This window comes from Miscanthus floridulus, chromosome 18 (assembly GCF_019320115.1).
Source record: "Miscanthus floridulus cultivar M001 chromosome 18, ASM1932011v1, whole genome shotgun sequence".
In the NCBI taxonomy this organism is placed as follows: Eukaryota; Viridiplantae; Streptophyta; class Magnoliopsida; order Poales; family Poaceae; genus Miscanthus; species Miscanthus floridulus.
In genome coordinates this window covers 137133585-137156529 of record NC_089597.1, presented here as the reverse complement: position 1 = coordinate 137156529, position 22945 = coordinate 137133585, and positions in this window count along the sequence as shown.

Here is a 22945-nt window from a genome sequence, read left to right as displayed (position 1 = left end):
TGAGCTTCTCCTTGGCTCCTAGCTTCAGCTTCTGTTCCCTCTCAACCTCGGCCAGAAGGTCGAGGATCCACTAGTGGGTCTCGGCATCCTTCTAGAGTAGCTCGTCCCACACCTTCCTAACCTTGGTGGCCTCCTCATTGTCCCTTCGCGATCTAGCCGATAGGGCCTCGAACACCCTATTAGCCTCGTCAGCATGACAATAGGCCTCGCCCACCCGTGACCAAAGACTGTCTGCCTCCTTGATAAGGGGAGTCAGCTCGGCCACCCTCTGCTAGGCAACAACAAGCTAAGTAGTCACCTCCCCGCGTAGCCGCACCTCCTCGATGAGGTGGTCCTAGGTTTCCTTCTGCTCATGAAGGAACTGAGACTTCTCCCAGTTGTGGGCAATAAGGGACTAAAAGGAGACAATGGTTAGAACACAAAAAACATATAGAGAAAGAAAAGGGCGAGAAGTAGGATCAAACAAGTACCTAGCCGGAAGGAACAACAACATCGCATAGGGCACCTTGGGTGTGGTCTAGGGCTTCGAGCACGGACACGATCCCCATGTTGAGGCTCTCCCGCTCCATGCTCTCTGTGGCCTCATCGAGAGTGAAGAGCATCAATGTTAGATCCTACATGCAAGCGAGTCGCTACCCACTAGTGTTAAGGCCAGGGATGGCTCCTCACTGGTCCCAGTCACCACCGACCCTCCTCAGCATGATGCCCCCACTAGGACACTCCCTCTGGCGATGAAAGGGGTCAGTGGTACCAACGCTGACTCCTCTCCTAGTACCATGACCTCTGGGGACCCCTCAGCTGTGTCCCCCTCCATTTGGCCCATGCCAGACTCCGTCACCTAGGCCACCAATGGCATGGGTCGCATTGGTTCCTCAGGCGCCGCCACGATAGCACCCAACTATAACCTGCCTGTCACAGCCACTGCCACCTCCACCTGCATCAGCAGGGTGTAGTCCGGCTATGTAACGCCCGCTGTAGTTGGCGCCGCGAGCATGGTCGGTAGCCCCATCCGCCACATCGTTGGCAATGGTATCGCTGCCATTGCCGGCTGCTCCATGACGTCCAAAGGCATCCCTTGAGCCCCTGCGTCTACCTATCCTACCGAGGGTACGGGCGCCACCATGGGCAGCTTCTGACCGGCCAGCAATGTAGTCACAATGGCATCGCTCCCGCCTAAAATGGGCGTGACACAAGCCGATGGCTGCCACCTCGCTTGAAGGGTGACGCTCTTCTTTGGTGCCAGCACCAAAGGATTACGCTGCCACCCGACACTGTAAGAAACAAAAAGCATAAGTCATGTTAAAATCTGACCAAAATAGGGAAAATAGAGGAGCTAATGACTCACCTTGGCACCATCGAATGGCAGATACATTTGGGGAGCGAACCCCCCGACCTCTGCTCTGCCTCATCAGGGCAAGGCCATATCGATCCTGCCCCCTGCTCCTAGGCAGAGGGGCTCACCCCCTTGGATCTTGGGGTGCGATGGTGGAGTCCTCCGCTAGTGCCTCGGGTGCGGCAATAGAGCCGCCCACCCCTGTTGGCTCTTGGGGTAGGCTAATGGTATGTCCCATCTCTGCTGGCTCCCCAAACGTGCCTTCCCCTCCGTGGAACGGGGAGGGTGCCCACCCCTACAAGGACGAACCAATACCTATCAGCACATCCTTGTTCTCTAGGTCGTCCCACTTGATGTCGTCGACTACCTCGTCGTTGTCTCCATCATCATCATCATCGCTATCAGTGTCCTTCCCTCACTCCTATGCCTGTAGCTTCTACTGCTTCTTCTTCCTCTTGTCCTCCTTTGCCTTCCTCAACTGCTCACCCTTGGTGTGGTTCGCCAAACTCATGGACAAATCCCTCAGCAACAGCGCTAGGTGATCTAGGAGGATGAGGTCCCTCGGCTAGTCCCGTCCCTCTCAAAGTTAGTAACAAAAGGTTGGGAAATCAATTGAAGAGGAGGCATGAGGAGGGGAAACTTACAAAGACGACGTAGCCTAGTTCCTGCCACATCGAAGGATGCCCTGGCACCGGGTAAACGAAATTGAGGGGGGCACCTATGCCGTCCCATGAGGGCTCCATTGCCTCCTTAATGTGTTGCGTGATCTCGGAGTTGGGGAGTGCCCCCTCGGCGAGTGCCATTCCATCAAACAACAACTTGGGCACCATCGCAGATAGTGGGAGCACACACGTCATCAGCGGCACCACCCTCCTTGCATGGTAGGCCCCTATGATGCCCGACCCCTTTAGGCCGCTCTTCTTGTCCTTCTCCGGGACACCCCACTTCCTCCATGACTCTAGGGCCTCATCGATCAAGCGCCCGGTGAACTCTGGTAGAGGGGTGGTGGCATCGTTCTTGAGGTAGAACCACTACAAATGCCACCCCTTTTTGGACGTTGATAGCAGCATCGATGAGTACTCGCTGACCTAGTTGTTCTAGAGGTGGATGCCAGTGCACCCCATCAGTGTGTGTAGCTCCTGCCTGTCGCTCTTCTCCCTCTTCTTCTAGAGGGTGATGGTGAAGAAGTGCCTCCATAGATCGAAGTGGGGACTAATCCCCAGGAATCCCTCACACAAGGTGACAAATGTTGCCATATGCTAGATCCCATTGGGATTGAGGTGCTGTAGCTTGATCCTATAGTAATGAAGCAGCCCCCAAAGAAATATGTGGGTGGGGGTCGTGAACCCACGCTCATGGAAGTGGGTGAACGACACCACATACTCATTAGGCGGTGATGACATCTCCTCCTCGCTGGGCATCTACCACTCCTCCACCGAGGTCCACACATAGAGAAGACCATGATGGACAAGACCTTCCATGCACTGGAAGGTAATGTCGGAGTGGCACCATGGATCCATTGGATGTGGCAACGATTGGATACGGGCTCGACGACAGCGGGGATGCGGAGACGGGGAACCCTAGGTGATTGGTGGCAGCGGTCATGGCTGTGGAGGCAAGGAGGCAAGGTATACAACCCTAGGGCAAACCCTTTGGTTTTATAGGGGCGATGGATGCGAGGAAACCAACCATCTGCCTGGATCTCCATGCCTGCCATAATCTGCCACAACATACCACCATGGGAAGTGCGCACGCAATCTCTATCCATTCCCTTAGAAAGCTCACCAGACGTTTCACCTCTTCGGACAGGCCATGACTCATCACAAGTAAGAGAAATACGGATAAAACAACACCTCTACAGCCCATCCCTTACTCTAAGGGTGCCTAGAGGAGTTCCAAGGCAAGCCCATCAATGGGTTCGACAACTGCTCTAGGCACCCTTAGAGTAAGGGATGGGCCCACAAACGGCTAGTACCCAGGCGCATGAGCACCATGGGCATCCCGGCTCATGTTTGAGTCTAGGCTGGTTATGATCCATGGTTTTTCCTCGAAGAAAGGCACATAGCCCTCAAGACCTATCGAATGAACCCAAGAACTATACGAATCGACCGCTAAGAATCTAGAGTCGATCACCAAACTGACCCAAGCTAGATCCCCACAAACAGGATCCTGGGACCCCACTTGAATTAGCCAACTAACAACCCACCAAATCTCACGGCCATACCCACGAAGGGTCTGACCTTGAGGAGAGGGAATCACCATCCCCGGGACGTGCTGTGGGTGACAAAAGGAGGCTAGGGCCCTCAGAGTCCTCCCGTTCAAAAAAAACTCCGAAGGAGTATTCTACTCCTCCATAGGCTCGGGGGCTACTATCGGGGACCAATACTAGGGTACCTAAAGAGGAGGAGCTAATAACCATCAATGTTGATTCATTCGAGCGGTCAAGAGTGTGACTATAGCTCTTGCTGACCCCTAGGTACGTAAGCTCCACCTCACATGACCCTTGGGTCCACGCTCCACCTCACCCAATCCATGAGGGCTGGTTCCACCTCGCTTAGCCCCTGGGGGAGGAGTCCACCTCGCTCGACCCCTGTGTCTATGCTCTACCTCACCTAGCCTCTAGGGGAGGACTCTGCCTTGCCCAACCCTTGGGTCTACACTCTGCCTCGCCCGACCTTTGGGTGAGGACTCCGCCTCACCTGATCCCTGAGGGCTGGTTCTGCTTCGCCTGTTCTCTAGGGGAGGACTTTGCCTCGCCCGACCCTTGAGTCTATGCTCCGCCTCACTAGATCCTTAGGTCCATGCTCCGCCTCGCCCGACCCTTGGGTGAGGACTTTGCCTCGCCCGATCCCTAATGGCTGGTTCCACCTCGCCCAGCCTCTAGGGGAGGACTCTGCCTTGCTCGACCCCTGGGTCTACGCTCTGCCTCACCCAACCCTTAGGTCTGCACTCCGCCATGCCTGGCCTCTAGGGGAGGACTCTGCCTTGCCCAACCCCTAGGTCGTGGACTCCGCCTCGCCCGACCTCTAGGGGAGGACTCCACCTTGCTCGACCCTAGGGTCCGTGCTCCACCTTGGTTGACCTCTGGGTCTGTGCTCCACCTTGCTCAGTCTCTAGGGGAGGACTCCACCTCACCCAACCCTAAGGCTATGGGCTCCGCCTCGCCCAGCCTCTAGCGGAGGAATCCACCTTGCCTGACCCTAAGGCTGTGGGCTCTGCCTCGCCTGACGAAGACCCATACCGCCACCAACCACTCCAAGTCTAAGCGTATGGGTCTGGGTCAAAGCTCTGATGCTAGGGAAGAGACTATCATGCCTCGATGTAGCCTATGACCCATGACGGGCCATATCTGGGGGTTCATGTTAGGAACAACATCAGGCGTACCGGTGCTGTTCTGCCTAATCCCTGTACGAACACTGACGGGCGTGTCAGTTCACCATGATGACTGCTAGGATAGAGTGGAGCTCCATGACCGATAGACGATGCCTGCACATGGCGCCAGTGATGGATAGGGCCATGACATGAAGCTATCCCTATTGATGTCTATAGGGTTGGCATGACCCGCATAGAAGACAAGAAGGACACAGTGATCCTGGGGGACTTCTTTCTCCTTCTAATTCTCCTCTTCTCCCTCTGCTGTAACCCCTGCTTTCCCTTGGCCTATAAAAGGGAAAGCAGGGCATCCCATTAGGGGGGGCATCAGATGAATAATCGCAGCACATCCGCATTCGAACTCGACTCGACTCAACTCGAATCAGAGCTCACCACTACACACCACTAGAGACTTGGGACTAGTCCCTCTCCCGACTATTTGTAACCCCTACTACAAACTTTTAGTGCTAGTAACACAAGCAGCAGCAATGAACTAGAAGTAGGGACATTCTGCCTAAACCAGTATAAACCTTATGTCCTCTTAGCACACCATCCGAGCCAGACGCGTGATAATACAAATTTACTCGTCGGTGGTAACTCGAAACACCAACAATACCCCTTGGTAGACTATCGACCATATTTCGTCGACAGTCATAGTAGCGATGAATTTCACTTTTCAGTGGGTCTAGCCCAGCAAGGAGAGGGCACACCCTAGGTATGAATTCCGGGGTGAGACCAATGGGACCCTGAGGTACCCGAGGAGATGGATCAGGATGAAGTCAAGTGGCGCATCTCGGTGTTGTTCAACCTCGTAGGTCACTGTAAGATCGATGACTAGCAGAGGGCATTCAGTGTAGGGGGCCTTCCACCATGGGTAAGAGTCTACTCTTTGGCATTGCTTGATCCCTTATCTATTGCAATGTACTCATTCATTTTCCTAAAGATTCATGGGCAGGACCAGGCGGAATACTTCTTGGTGGTGCCATCGGCTGACTAGCCGAGGGGTATTGATGCCCGGTTGAGCAGTCCCCAGCATTGAACTAGCTCAGAGGTTGGTGGGGACAGCTCAGCCGACCTTGATGATAGAGATGAAGATGAGTGGACATCGTATGTCTGTGAGAAGCTCTAGGGGAAGCGGCCAGCTGACGAGGAGCCATCCCCAAAAAGAAGAAAAACAGCTAGGTTGTCTTGCCGTGAGGAGAGGCCTATAAGCATTGGAGCGTCTACCTAGCCTCAAAGATGGCAGGTGGTGCTGTTGAGCTCATCAGACGACGATGGACCTATTGATGCAAAAGTGGATCTGCAAACACAAAGGGCTAATACCCGAATCGATATCCAAAGCGTGCCAGTCGATTTGACCTGTTAATCGACAAGGATGAAGATACGAGCACTTTGGTCCTGACAACAGTGATACGCCTAGAAGTCACGGCCAAGAGGTACTCACGCGGAACTCGAGAATCGCCGAAGGTCGCACTGAAGCAATGCAACTCGCCGAATCAATGAGAACTCATAAAAAGAAAAAATATGCAAATTGACGAAGTCGCCGAAAAGTAAGTAGATGCAAATAGGAGTAAAAATTAGTTTTGATATTGATTGATATATCCATTACATTGCCCCTCAATCTATATTTATACCCTGATCTAAAGAGACATAACCAAAATACAACTAGGACACCAAGTCCATATCTAAGGAAACACGTGACTCTTTACATGAATCATACTCTAACAAATATAGAAAAGGAAATCAACTCCTATCTATTTCCCTGTCCGCTCCAATTACGATGGAAATCTCACCAACCTCCTTTCCATCGGCATACTTCCTGTTTCATCGGCAGTAGTCTTCAAGCCTCCCTTCATCGGCATCGACAATAACATCTCCAACCTTATCGGCAACGCCCGAGTAAATCAACTTTTCCATCGATCACCACCATTCATCGGCAACCATCTTTACAAGTTGATTTTCATCGGCTGTCAACGTATACAGTAACTTTCCACCTGCCGATTAGCCCACTCTGATCATTTTGACATGTGCAAAAAATGGTGTCAACACATGCCCCCCAATTTTGGAGTATAAAACTATTAATGCTCCGAAATTTACTCCAGATAACGTTTGCCTCCGCCCAATTACCGTAACTCATCCTCCAAGCTAAAACTTGATCTGTTATCAAATCTAATCAAATCTAGTCCTGATTCACGCACCTCAGTAAATATCGCACAATTTCCAACCACTCTTGCCCTGATTATGGTTAAGATACCAAAACAATAATCCATCGGCAAGATCCTAACATAATAATGCCGCCATTTTCAGAATTAAAATATCCTATACCGAGATCTCTTCCAAATCATGATTACTTGTCATCAAATCATCTGTACAATTCCTTGATTATCGTGTGAATAGTTACCATATCCATCTGAACCATCTCGACCTACATGCGCGCGGCATAGAGATAAGTCCAAAATACCCCTACTCCAAGCGGCTTATAAATAGATTTCTCTGGAACCCTCATTTTCTACCCTCAGACTCCAATCTTTGGCATTCTCTCTTTCCGGCGGCGACTCCGACGAACAACTACGCGACCTCAACCAACAAGAACTTTTCTCCAGCGTCAACCTCGAGTCTCTAGCTCGTGCCCCCATCTACCTCAAGATAATGGCAATCAACTTCGACGTCCCTGCGGTTCGTTCCACTTCCGTTACTTTTTACCTTGATTGCGAGTTCATACAGTTGGTAATTTTTCTCTTTTTCTTTGTTCTTCGGATCTTCTAAACTTAGGAACTTCACAATAAATTAGTTATTCCAACCGATCAGCCGCATTTCCAATGCCTAGGACCAATGGGCAACCCAGATCCAACTGATCTGATTAATGCAGAGGTTAACAGAATCCCTTTTAGAGCCCAAAATTTCTCTCTGAATCTATGGAAAGACACATTCCAATCTTGGCCCAAACCCACCAAAGGGTGGAAAGATTGGTACTTGAGGGTCAACAGGTCGATGCAAGTACACTGGGTAGAACGGAAGCTAGACCAATGCATCAGGCTATCCATTGCCGATATGCAAAAGAACGAGTCAATGATGATTGCAGCTGCTTACTTCTGGTCAGACACAACAAACACTTTTATGTTTGGACATGGCCCAGCTACTCCCACACTTGCCGATGTCTACATGCTCACTGGCTTGGACATTTCAACTACCGATGAAGGCTCCATCTATGACAGAAAATCTAAACATAGGGTGAATACCCGCAACATCGGCGGTTGGACAGGATATATTCAAGAATGCCAGAGGACCAGGACAGTTAACCAAAGGGAACATGCCACATTCTTGAATATGTGGTTAGAAAAATTTATATTCTGTGGTCGATCAGTAGGACCAACCAACGCCTTCCTCCCTGCGGCTGAACTCTTGGCCAATGGTGTAAGGTTCCCTCTTGGCCGATACCTTCTAAGCTCCACTTATCATCTTCTTCATCAAGTGTCTCAGAAACTTTTGCTTGGCGAACCCATCGGCAACTTAGGAGGCCCGTGGTGGTTTATCAACATGTGGCTGAATGCCCATATGCACAAATGTTTGCAATGGGACTTCTTTGCCCAACAATTCCCATGAGAAATTACTGAAGACCACATGCTTGGGGATGACGAATCGGCAACACGCTCACCCCTCAATTTTGGTGAAGCCATAATTGTCCTCCCTAGGACAGAGGCCAATGAAGACCAAATCGGCAGATTCTTCCAAAGCTTCTACAATGGTCTTTCTCATGATCATAGGGCCTAGGTACCTTATATCGATGAAGAAAACAGATTCCCCCTTCTTTTCAACTTTGCCGATGACACTCTGAATCAAGATAATGAACTCATGATGGCCATCATTACTCCCAGGGCAATCCCAGTAAACACATTCGGTAGCGGGAAAAACACCAATATCACGTATGAATTCTACAATCCATCGGCAGTATCCCATCAATTGGCTTTTGGGCAACTGCCAATCAAACTTTGTTTTGCCGATGTGATCAAACCCAGAGAAACAATCACTTGCGGAACAGATTGGAGCAAGGTAGTGCAACTCTCCCCCGATGCCGATACTACAGATGTCGATATATCCATCTGGACGCTAGCATCTTTCATCACCGAATCATATAAGCAATGGTGGTGAGAGTGGAGGGAACAACTGTTTGCAACATCTGCTCACACATATCGGCACATGATCGACCCTGAATACGCCATTCCCGATGACGCAGTAAGTTTCTTTTAACTCCCTTCTGCTTTTTCCTTTCATATATCGGTAACTAACTTTCTCGTGATAGGTTAACAACCCAGCACCATCTATGAGCAAAAGTGGGAAACCCTTCGATCTTCGGCCTGTTTCCCCGATATCACCGATTGGCTACAACGCCCCCACCTTAGCTGCTTTGGCTCACCAGAAGACCCATGCCAAAACCATCACCTCCATGTCCAAATTGGCTATAGCTAGGGCCACTCCATTGGCTGCTGCTACAACCCTGGTCAAGGCATTCAAGGTAACAACCCTGTTTATTTCTATTCATGCCGATCACAAACTGTATTAACATTAATCATTAGGGTGTAAGAGCCGCTGCTGGATCATCATTGGCAATTCCTCCGACATCAAGCACCACTACCTCTAGCAAACCTTTAGAGGTATTCCTTTGATTTTACATTTTATCTATTAAATATCATACCTCACACTTGTTTTGCAGCAACAAATGGGTACATCGGCAAGCGTACCAGATGTTCAAGCTCCACAACCAACAAGTGCCGATGCCCCCCCATCCAACCGTTGCTGAGGCCCAAGCAAAGCGCAAAGCCTTAACAGATGCCGAGGCACAGCCAAAACGACAGAAGTCCATGCCGATCCCCACATCTGCCCCAACGTCTGCAAGCCGGCTAGAATCAGTCGATGCAACTGAGCAAGAAGTTAATCCTCCTGTACAGGACATACCATCGGTCATCATACCCCAAGGGCCAACCACCGATGAGGCCACAGAGGATATCCCATCGGCAAGCTCAGCCGATCCTCCACATGGCATACTCCAGGCTGCTTCCTCTAGCCAAGTACAGGAAATGCCTTGCCTTGAAAAGGAGGATGACGACCTAGAAACAGGTAAGCCGATCAACTTAGTCGATTTATAACATTCATACTTATCCTTAACTGACCTCTTTTTCTTTTTCTCAGGAACAAGACTCTCCAAACAGCCTATTTTCCTTTGCCATTGACGTTTCTGACGATGATGGAGAGGAAACAAGTTCTTCCCTTGCATTGGGAACAATATCGGCAGAAATTAAGTCCAAGTTGGAAGCTCTCCTGGACTTGTTACAACAGGATACCGCCCAACTGGTAGATGACTCGGACCCCGCAAAGGCAATTTTCAAAACAATCCGTGGCCAGGTCCCTGCCGATGTTGAAGAAGCACTCTTCCCAGCAGCCCATTTAGAAAGCCGCCAACTGCAATATCAATGGGCTGCTCAACGCATTGCCGATAGAGCAGCTCAGGCTCAACTCAAAGAAGAGATGCTACAACTGAAACAGATTGCCGATGAGAAGCACAAGGGCATCGGCAACTTGTAGACTTCGGGCGCTGAACTTAAGCAGAAAATCTCAGATTTATCGGCAAAGAGGATGGCTCTATTGGCTGAATTAAAAGAAGTCAAGGCAGCCTTAACCCATGCCCAACACGAAGAAAGCCAGCTACCTGATGCCATCAAGGCCCTTCAGCAAGAAAGAGACATCCAGGCTCGCAAAGCCTTGGCCATGAAGAAAAAACTCAAGCCTGTGGAGGGTGCTGCCGATGAAGACATCAAAGAAATGAAGGAAGCCGACCAGATTCGCCTGTGTGCGATATTGGCTATCCAATCCTTGTTAAACTTGTAAATCTTATCTATTGCATCGGCACTTTTATGAGACATTGATATCCTTGTATAATTTTAGCCGATAGGACTATTATCGGCACTTATAGTTTTATGCATCCATCCAGATACTAGGGTAATATTTCTTTAAATATTTTCCATTTAATGCTCTAGGAAACACAACCCCTTCAAGGGTTTCTAGAATATATGCGTTACCAGGAACAGACTGATTTATCCGATATGGACCTTCCCAATTAGGAGACCACTTTCTAAACTTTGAACTTTTAGTCCCAATCGGTAAAATCAATTTCTAGACCAGATCTCCATCGGCAAATTCCTTTACCTTCACCTTCTTGTCATACCATCTGGCTACTCTTTTCTTATTTTCTTCGATGCTAACTAAAGCCCTTAACTGATGACCCGCCACATCTTCCAACTCATCCTTCATAAGAGTATCATAATCATCGGCTGTCAGCTGATTTTGAGAACGTATTCGCCTAGAGCCAGTTTTAATCTCCCAAGGCAATACTGCGTCGTGTCCATATACTAACTGATAAGGCGTTACTTTGGTTGCGCCATGACATGACATCTGATATGACCACAAGGCTTCATTTAATACTGTATGCCACCTCTTAGGATTTTCTCTAATTTTGCGCTTAATGAGTTTGATGATCCCTTTGTTAGAAGCCTCAACCTGACCATTAGCTTGAGCATAATATGGAGAAGAATTTAAAACTTTAATTCCCATACCTACAGCAAACTCATCAAATTCTCCCGATGTAAACATAGTACCCTGATCGGTAGTGATAGTTTGAGGAATACCAAATCGGTAAACAATATGCTCTTTCACAAAATCGATCATATTAGCCGATGTCACCTTTTTTAAAGGAATTGCCTCAACCCATTTTGTGAAATAATCGGTAGCAACCAGAATAAATTTATGTCCTTTGCTCGATGGTGGATAAATCTGACTGATGAGATCGATAGCCCATCCCCGAAACGGCCAAGGTTTAATTATAGGGTTCATAGCCGATGCAGGCGCTCTTTGAATATTACCAAACTTTTAACACCCCTGACATCCTTTAAAATATCTAAAACAATCTTCAAGAATAGTCGGCCAATAGTATCCATTCCTTCTGATCATCCACTTCATCTTGAAAGCCGATTGATGCGCTCCACACACTCCTTCATGAATTTCACCCATCAAACTTTTCGATTCATCACTGCTAACACATCTGAGTAAAACTCCATCTATAGTTCGATAATATAATTCATCATCGAGGAGCACATACTTGGTAGCTTGGAACCTTATACGTCTTTCAACCTTTTTATATGGATCCTTTAAATAATCGACAATCTCCTTTCTCCAGTCATCGGTATCGACTGCCGATGTTAGCACTTCCTGAATAGGCTGATACCCTGAAGCATGCTGAGCTAGTCGATTAGCCTCCTCATTATGCAGTCGAGAAATATGTTCAAGATGAAAATCTCTAAACCCTTTCAACAATTGCAAACATCTTTCGTAATACGAAATTAAAACTTCACTTCGGCATTCATAAATCCTAGCCAATTGATTTATAACTAGCATAGAATCACCAAAGATTTCAACAGCATCGGCACGTATCTCCTTTAGCAATTCTAACCCTTTTATCAAGGCTTGGTATTCAGCCTGATTGTTTGTTGATGTAGCAACAATCGGCAATGAAAACTCATACTTCCTTCCTTGAGGTGAAATCAACACAATGCCGATCCCTGCTCCTTCACCACATGTGGACCCATCGAAGAAAAGTGTCCAAGGAGCAACCTCTAGAGAGTCCACTGTATTACAATGCTGAGTGACAAAATCAGCCATAACTTGCCCCTTAACTGCCTTAGTTGATTCGTAGCATAGTTCAAATTCTGATAATGCTAAAATCCACTTGCCGATTCTACCACTTAATATCGGCATCGACAGCATATACTTGACTACGTCGTCTTTGCATATAACCGTACATTCGGCAGATAACAAATAATGTCTTAATTTGACACAAGAAAAGTATAAACACAGACATAATTTTTCGATGGCCGAATACTTTGTCTCAGCATCCACTAATCTTCTGCTCAAATAATAAATAACACGTTCTTTCCCTTCAAATTCTTGAATAAGAGCTGAACCGATAACGGTATCATCAGTTGACAAATACAACCTGAAAGGTTTCCCGTGTTGAGGTGGAACTAGCACTGGAGGATTCATTAAATATTTCTTAATTTCATCTAAGGCTAACTGCTGCTCAGCTCCCCATACAAATTCCTGATCGGCCTTTAATTTAAGTAATGGACTGAAAGCCTTGATCTTACCCGACAGATTAAATATGAATCTTCTAATGAAATTAATCTTATCGATCAAAGATTGCAATTCAGTTTTATTGGCAGGAGCAACCACCTTGTTAATTGCATCAATAGACTTCCTACTGATTTCGATGCCCCGCTGATGCACCATAAAACCCAAGAATTGACCTGCCGATACACCAAATGCACATTTATTAGGATTCATCTTCAATCCATGCTTCCTTGTGCACTCCAGTATCTTTCGTAGATCGGCCAGATGTTTTGTGATATCTCCAGACTTAATCACTACATCATCAATGTAGATCTCCACTAATGTGCCGATGTATTCATGAAAAATAAAGTTCATAGCTCTTTGATAAGTAGCGCCGGCATTTTTCAAACCAAACGTCATGACTATCCACTCAAACAACCCTACATGACCTGGACATCTGAAAGCAGTCTTGGGAATATCTTCTTCAGCCATGAATATTTGATTGTAACCTGCATTACCATCCATGAAGCTGATAATTTGATGTCTGGCTGCAGCATCAATCAATAAATCAGCAATCGGCATTGGATAACCATCCATCGGTGTGGCTTTGTTGAGATTCCTGAAGTCAATACAAACACGAAGTTTTCCATTTTTCTTATAAACAGGAACCACATTAGAGATCCACTCTGCATATCGACACTACCGAATAAACTTTGCCTTAATTAATTTAGTTATTTCAGCCTTAATGTCAGGAAGTATATTAGGGTTACATCGGCGCGCTGGCTGCTGATGTGGCCGAAATCCAGATTTGATAGGTAATCGATGTTCAACTATCGATCGGTCTAATCCAGGCATCTCAGTATAATCCCAAGCAAAACAATCTTTATACTCTTTTAACAAATCAGTTATTTGCTGCTTACACTTGGAATCTAACTTAGCACTAATAAAAGTAGATCTTGGCCTATCGCCATCACCATATCTACTTTTACTAAATCATCTGCCGATGTGAACCCTTGACCTAATTTTCCATCATCGGCAAACCTATCCATTAAAACTCTTCTTCAGAACCGACTGCTTGGATCGGTGGAATTTCATAATCAGCAACTCTAAGGAACTCTTTTTCCCAAATTTCTCCTGATATGCATTTAGTTCGCTCATAAGTATCTAATTCTGCCGATGCGATGATATAAGAAGAATCACCAGGGACAACCTCAATCTTATCCCCAATCCACTATATGAGGCATTGATGCATTGTAGAAGGAACACAACAATTAGCATGAATCCAATCTCTCCCTAGAAGCAGATTATATGCACCCTTGCCATTAATAACAAAGAACGTTGTCGCCAAGGTTTTGCTGCCAATGGTCAATTCAACGCATACTGCCCCTTTAGCCGGTGACACATTGCCTTCAAAATCCTTCAGCATCATATCGGTTTTGGTCAAGTCTTGATCTCCCTTACCAAGTTTCCGATACATCACATAAGGCATAATATTAATCGCAGCCCCTCCGTCGATAAGTATCTTAGATACAGGCTACCCATCAACTCTGCCTTTTAACAAATCAGCCTTAAGATGCTGTCTCTCGTCATCGGTAGGTTTCTCAAAAATAGCCATCATCGGATCTAGTGTCAACTGAGCTACTTGATCAGAGAGAACAACTTCTTCCTCATTATCAGATAGTGCCAAAAACTCCATCGGCAACATGAATACCATATTAACATCTGCCGATGGACCCTTATTTTTGTGTTTTACCTGCCACTGCTGATGACCAGACCTCTCATTGGAGGAATTTTCCTCTTAGTATAAATCCTCCTGATGCTCACGTTGCATCCTCCTTTTCTGTGTCTTTATCAGACCCTCCGGGCACTATCGAGGAAACTTGGTTTTCCAAACCGGCTGATAATAGGTCCTAGTTGATTCTACACGGCGTATATTAGGGTCCCTGTAGAATATTTCTTCATCGGGAACTCTTGCGTTTGCCATTTCCTCCAGCTCCTCTTGATTCCTTGGAAAATATCCAGCGCGTTTACCAAGCCTCTCATGTACACTAAGTCTGTCCCCCAGCCGATCATGCACTAATGCTCTGCCTCTGATCGGCTCGTTGATAAATAAACCCTGATTGCCAGGCTAAAACCTCCTTTCTGACCGATTGACCCCATAATAACCATTGCACTCAAGGCAATTTTCAACAGTTGGCAATCTAATACCTTCTTCCCAGCAATGGATGAAAAACGGGCACCTCCAATGATCTTTATGCCGATACCATTCTTCTCGACGTCTCTCTTCTTGCTGTTGTTGATATCGGTCCTTACGCTGACGCCAACCCTCCTGCTGCATTCGATGGGTAATCACAATGCCAGGTCGAGGAGGGTTTTTGGAACTACTGCTTTCTCCCAGCAAACCCTTACTTTTTGCATCATCGGTAGTTATTCGATGTTGGGGATCCACTGATGCGTTTTTCTCAGCAGCCTCTGACGTCAATACCTTGGTCTTCCCTTTGGCCTCCAACGTATTTGCTGGAAAAGGGTGTTGATCAATTTTCATCGGCTTCTGGGCCTTGGAAGTACCAAACTTAATTCTCCCAGATTCAATAGCCGATTGTAACTGTTGCCTGAACACCTTGCACTCATTTGTACTGTGTGAAGTTGCATTGTGCCATTTGCAGTACAAGATCTTCTTCAACTCTTCTGCCGATGGGATCACATGATTAGGTGACAGCTTAATTTGGCCCTCTTGAAGCAGAAGATCAAATATCTTGTCGGCCTTGGTGATATCAAAGGTAAACTTTTCTGGCTCTTTCTGACCAAAGGGACAAGATATCGGCTTTTTATTTTTAACCCACTCAGCTAAGCCGATAACTGGTTCTTCATCAGAATCAGAATCTCCTACTTCTTCAACAAATGATACTTTTTTACTCCAATTCTTTTTAGGTTCAAAAACCCTAGTATCTTGATCAGAGATCCTTTGCACAAGATGACTGAGGCTTTCAAACTCCTGAGAAGCATATCTATCTTTAAGATGTGGCAATAACCCTTGGAAAGCCAGATTGGCAAGCTGCCGATCATCCAGCACCAGGCTATAGCACTTATTTTTTACATCTCGTAGCCTTTGCACAAAGCTTTCTACCGATTCATCATTACGCTGTCTCAATTTTACTAAATCGGTAAGCTTCTTTTCATGGATTCCAGCAAAGAAATACTTATGAAATTGTTTTTCTAGATCAGCCCAAGTAATAATAGAATTTGGTGGTAATGAAATGAACCATGTAAATGCCGATCCAGACAAAGATGATGAAAATAATCGAACTCTTAATTCATCTCTACTAGCTACCTCTCCACATTGAATAATGAAGCGATTGACGTGTTCCATTGTTGATGTATCATCTTGCCCAGAGAATTTAGTGAAATCTGGTACCTTGTACCGATTTGGGAGAGGAATTAAATCATACGCAGGAGGGTATGGAGTCCGATAAGAATAAGTATTGACCTTGGGCTTTATCCCAAACTGATCCTTCATAATTTCTGCTATCTTATCGGCCCAAAAAGCATCAGCCTCCTGCTGACGAACTGGCTGAATTTCTACAGGAGGTACCTGCTGATATCCCTCCACATATCTTTGTGGCCCACGATCTCCAGCAATCGGCATATTTGCCGTTACTTGTGGTCCATTAACCTATTGGAAAGGATTCATCGGCTGAGCTGCCGATGCTTGATTCTAGAAACCAGCTTGCATATGACCTTGTTGAATCCCTACAACCTGCTGATTTTGCTGAACTGCATGTTGAACAGGTAACTGTCCTGACCAACCATTATTAGAACTCATCGGTACAAAACTTACCGATGGCTGGTAATTTGCTGACATTGTTGGATAATTATAACCAGCTTGAGGCATGAACTGAACCCCAGTTTGACTCATAGCAGGGGCTTTCTGCTGCATCGGCAATAAGCTTGCCGATGGACTTGAATTAGGTGTTTGAACCAAAGGCATCTGGAGACCTCCTGGAGTTGGTTGCACAATAGTTGCTATGGCATATTGAGGCACTTGAGCCATCGGCGAAACAGCCGATGGTATAGGAGCTTTTCCTACTGCATCAAACACTTGAGGTAACCCAGGATTGAAAGCAGATGACTCCGGAGGCATACCATATCCCCACCAATTAGCAGGAATCTGGCTATTCTAAGACACAGGGCCTGACATAGCTGATGCCGATAGATCTGTATTAAGCTGAACTCGTCCTCCTGGTAGTACCGGATCTGATCGTATCGGTGTAGATTGAATATTAGGTAAACCTGCCGATACTGGAGGAGAAGTAACTTCTATACCCACAACGGCCGAGGGAGCCGATGGAGTATTGACAGATGCCGGCTCTGGTTGGTGATAGGCAGGCCCAACGTAATGCGGTGATGCTTGTCTTTCTTTGAGAGTTTGAACCATAGCATTATGAACAGTATTGGACAGCACATTGGAATGATTAATCAAAGCATGATTTACTGCAGAATTAACCATCTCTTGAAGTTTACCAGGATTGGAGTCAAAGGTAACCTGCCGAGGCAACGGCAAATCTTGCTTCTGGATGACTTGTCCACTCTTGTTTAGGCTAAACGATCTCAGACAAAGCTGCCTGTATTCTTCTATAGCTTTTTCCATGGCCTGCCTCTGCTCTTCCTTAAGATCTTCTTCTGATACCGCAATAATGTTCCCTGAATCGATCTCGGGATTGATCATATTGATCGGATTGATTGGTCCCACTGGGCGTGCCAAAAGATGTGTTGATGCAAAAGTGGATCTGCAAACACAAAGGGCTAATACCCGAATCGATATCCAAAGCGTGCTAGTCGATTTGACCTGTTAATCGACAAGGATGAAGATACGAGCACTTTGGTCCTGACAACAGCGATACGCCCGGAAGTCACGGCCAAGAGGTACTCACGTAGAACTCGAGAATCGCCGAAGGTCGCACTGAAGCAATGCAACTCGCCGAATCAATGAGAACTCGTAAAAAGAAAAAATATGCAAATTGACGAAGTCGCCGAAAAGTAAGTAGATGCAAATAGGAGTAAAAATTGGTTTTGATATTGATTGATATATCCATTACATTGCCCCTCAATCTATATTTATACCCTGATCTAAAGAGACATAACCAAAATACAACTAGGACACCAAGTCCATATCTAAGGAAACACGTGACTCTTTACATGAATCATACTCTAACAAATATAGAAAAGGAAATCAACTCCTATCTATTTCCCTGTCCGCTCCAATTATGATGGAAATCTCACCAACCTCCTTTCCATCGGCATACTTCCTGTTTCATCGGTAGTAGTCTTCAAGCCTCCCTTCATCGGCATCGACAATAACATCTCCAGCCTTATCGGCAACGCCCGAGTAAATCAACTTTTCCATCGATCACCACCATTCATCGGCAACCATCTTTACAAGCTGATTTTCATCGGCTGTCAACGTATACAGTAACTTTCCACCTACCGATTAGCCCACTCTGATCATTTTGACACATGCAAAAAACGGTGTCAACAGGACCAGCGGCGCCTCCTTCACCGAGGGTCATGACGCCTCCGCCGTCTACGCTATCTAGGGTAGAGACACGTGAGAGACAGCGGACGTGGGAGGCTATAGCGACAATGCCCGATAGCACATGGGCAGCCCCAATAGTGGCAGCTAGGGTGGTGCTAGCAACGACAGCCCAGGCGACTACCACCATCCCTGGGACCATGTGGACAACTCTAGTGGTAGTAGCGTAGGCGACAACTGCCATCCCTGGGACCACGCGGATTACTCCAGCAGCTACAGTGGAGACACCGAGCAATGCACCTATTGGACCAAGTGGATCTAGGTAGTTGCACCAGTTTCGAATAGCGTGGTAGGAGTCCCAATTGTAAGTTCCCTTCTTTGTGCACAATTTTTCTTGAGCACATTGTTTTGTTTCTTGATGAGTTGTTTGCCTGCTGAAGTTTGGAGTCAAATGAGGACCTATAGCCGTCTACTGCTGATGGTGAGGGCATGTGGAGGAACTAGAAATTCTCCATACCCAGCAGGGACAAGGAACAGATCTAGTTGCCCCCACCACAAAGCAACCGACGGCTGCAGAACAGTCGCCCTACAATGGAGGAGCCACCAGTCACTAGACCAACCTCGCCTAGCAGTGGGGTGCATGACAAAGGAGATCCAAGTGATAAGGATTTGTGGAGCCCTACAGTGATGTTGGCTGATCCTACCAAAGTAAGAGTGGGGACCATAGGGGATGCACCGAGCAATGCGGCGTAGGATCTACCCACGGTTGCTGAGCAAGTGGTGGCACCGACGGCGTTGTTAGTGGGAACAGGGCTCGAACGACCTGTTCGAACATAGCAGCGGCCAAGGAGGGCGCCTCTATAGGCGGCTACTGTCAAAGTTGAAGAGATTGTATGGGAGCCTGCTCCACCTCCCTAGCTCCTCCACACAATTATCCAGCATGGTGAGGAGTTTGAAATGTTGGAGGAGGGGGAGGAGAGCATGGAGACGAAGCGGCTGAGGACCAACCTAGCGACAATGATCGACCATATTGAGGTAAGCTTGAAAAAGTCTTCTATTATTTGCCTTGAAGATCATAGTTTTTTTACTCCATGCTTTTTGTAGAATGCCAGAAGGTGTCTGAGCAGCACCAGTGGCAACTAGAGGAGATGGCCCTAGTGCTAGAAGAGAACAAGGGTCTGTAGGCATTGGTGACTAACCTCCAGGCACGTCTTCTGCAAGAGCGCCACCGTAGAGAAGATTTGGAGGTGAAACTCCTGACATTGGAGATGGAGCGCCCGTAGATGGAGGCAGAGAGCCAGTCGCTAGCCGAGCAGCTTAGCCGCAGTACCGACCAGCAGAAAGGTATGATTATGGAACTTGTTTTGTTAATGCTCAACGTTGTGAGATGTTTAGATGTGTTGTGTAGTGCTAGAGATGGAGCTTGGCCTTTCCCAGGAGGCCATCATGCAACTGACTGCGGGAAAGGAGGAGGTAGAGGAGAAGGCTGAGTGGGTCGCTGAAGATCTTCGATGTGAGTGCTTGCCACATTTATTTTTACTTGTGCAGTGTTGGACACATGCTTAGCACATGGCTACTTTTTTGTAGAGTATCAGCATCAGGCGCACGCATAGTTCAAGGTCTTTGGAGACCTAGTGATAGCACGAGATGAGAAGATTGAAGCGATGATGGCAGTGATCAAGTCCGTGCTGACCTATTTTGCCTTTGAACCATCCAAAGGGAGAGAGTGGCTGCCTGGAGACTGGCTAGCTTAGTCAATCATGGACCAATGTCATGTGGCGTGGTTGGACTTCAAAGAGTTCACATGCAGAGCCGCCCATTGAGCCATCATCCATGCACTTGCCCAGCTACGATCGCACTACCCTTCAGTGGATCTCTAGTGGGTGGTCATCGATGCCTGAGGGATAGATGTGACGAAGATCGCTAGGCTAGAGGACAAGGCAGAAGAGGTTGGCTAGAGACATCAACCTGTTCGGTGAAGGAGGGAGCAGTACCCAGTAGATTAGGGAAAAATTATGTTGCAACCTTATGTAAAAGTGCTTAGCAGCTTTTGGTGAACACTTAGTGTTATGGTGGAATTTGTGTTTATATTTGATATAAACCATCCAAGCAGTTTGTGTGGAGCTGAGCCTCTAGCCTTGGCTAGCCTATTAACCATAACGTGGAGTGCGGAGCCCATGTGCATGTAGGAAAAACAAAGTGTCGCCATGGAGCCGCCACCGACCACCCATAACACAGAGGGTAGACGCTTGTGCACATGTAGGTAGAAGCTGGAGACAAGGCTGTCTCTGAAAACATCCAAGCATCAACATGTCTGGTCAGGAATTCACCTTAGGCATAGTTTGCATGTCATCTTTAAGATGTTATACGCAGAAAAAGATTCGCTTAGCGAAAAAGCATGGAGAAAACACTATGGAGAAACATCAGGGTAAAAACTTTATTGAATACTTAAATATGAAAGGTACATATCTTTGAAATGAATGCTTTAAGGGTAGAAATGCCTAAGAAGATCGACGTGCCAAGAGTTTGGGACATCTCTTTCATCCATGTCGCTTAATCTGTAGGACCCAGGTCGGGTGACCGCCTTGATGATGAAGGGGCCCTCCCAAGGTGAAGAGAGCTTGTGCATCCCATCCGTCTTCTGCTTCCTATGGAGTACTAAGTCTCTGACCACAAAGAATCGATCATTGACATTGCAGTTGTAGTATCTTCGTAAGCCATTGAGGCACTTTGTCATCCAAACACAGGTGACCAGATGTTCCTCTTCTAAGCTGTCCACTTCAATGAGACGAGCTTGGTCAGAGTTATCCTCATTGTAATTCTCCACCCTAGGTGCTCAGAAGGCGATGTCAGTAGGCAATACGGCCTCAGAGCCAAAAACCATGAAGTACAGGGAGACACCAGTGTTGTGACTGGGCTGGGTCCTTAGTCCCTAGATCACAGCTAGTAGTTCCTTGAGCCATTTGCCCAGGTGTTTATGTTCCTTCTCATAAAGCCGCTTCTTCAACGTGTCTAGGATCATACCATTGGCATGCTCGACTTGGCCATTGGCCCTTGGGTGTGCCACAGAGATGCATCTTTCGTCATAGAAATCCTAGAAGTCGCTACCAGTGAACGTGGAACCTAGGTCGGTGATGATGTTGTTCGGGAGGCCGAACCTGTGAATGATATCATTGAGCAGCTCAACTGCCTTTTTTGTTGTAGCTTGGACTAGGGGTTGGTGCTCGATCCACTTGGAAAATTTGTCAATGCAGACATATACCTAGTGGAATCCTCCTGAGGCGGGCTTGAAGGGCCCGATCATATCCAGTCCCCAGCATGCGAAGGGCCAAGACGTAGGAATCGTTTGTAAGGCCTAGGCTAGGACATGGATTTGCTTAGCAAAAAACTGACAATTCTCACACCGGTGAACGAGTGCCTCAGCATCGGCAATAGCTAAAGGCCAATAGAAATGTAACACCCTAAAAATTTATTATAATTTAGTAATTAAATTTGAGCATTTAATTAATTTTTATGCATTTTAAACTAGGTTAAATAATAATTTTTAGCTAATTAAAATTTACTATAAGATTTAGTAACACGATTGCTGCATTCATGCCAATGCAATTTGGTTTTTGTCTGAGTATAGGGTTAGAGTTGAGTGGCTTTGAATTCAAATCTAGTTTGAATTTGGAGCAAGTTTGTAAAAACTAGAAAATGAAAAAGGTTTCTCTTTACTTTTCTTTCCCCGCACCCCATTCTGGCTCTGGGCCATTCGTGGCCTAGCCCCACGCGCCTTCCTTCCCTCCTCCTGTCTCGCATGCATGGCTCGGCGGCGTGGCCTGCTCAGCAACCACCCCTACACCTTCCTTTCACACGCGCGCACCGCGGCCCAGCTTGGCGCACTGTTCGGCCCAAGCGAAGGCTTGCTCCGCGCCTAGCACCCATGCACCCGCCATTCCCCCTCGTCTCCCACTGCACCGTAGGACCCGCATGTCAGCTGCTCCCTTCTCCTTCCTTCTTCGCTGTTCTGGTGATGGTGCTTGCCATCTATGGCAGCTCACCCGCCGCGCCACCGAGCCAGCCATGGTAGGAGTTCAAAACCCACGGTGATGCCGAGCGATTGACGCCATGCCTATTTCCCCTTCTGCCACACCCTCGCTTGCCTATAAACCCCACTACTGAGCCCTTCCCCTCTCCTCTTTTCCTGTTCATAGCCGAACTCACGCCTCGCCACTGAAATTCGCCAGCTCTAGTGCTCAATCATCGTCGACGTCTCAACCAGGAGCTCCGTCGTGCCCTGCCGCATCTATAGGTGCCTTCTTCTCCTCATTTTGGTCACCAAATTCATGGATTCACACTCACTGGCAGGTTTCCTATTCATAGTCTGCCACCACATGTCGCCGTTCATCTTGGAGCCAACCCGGACGCCGGCAACCTTCCCATCGGATTTGCGGTGAGCCACTCGACCTCCCCGTACCCTCTTTTTTTGCGAATGGTGCTCTAGAGCACCGTACCAGCAAGCTCTAGACCACGCCATTCATGGCGCCAACACAGGGCCATCGTCCCGACAT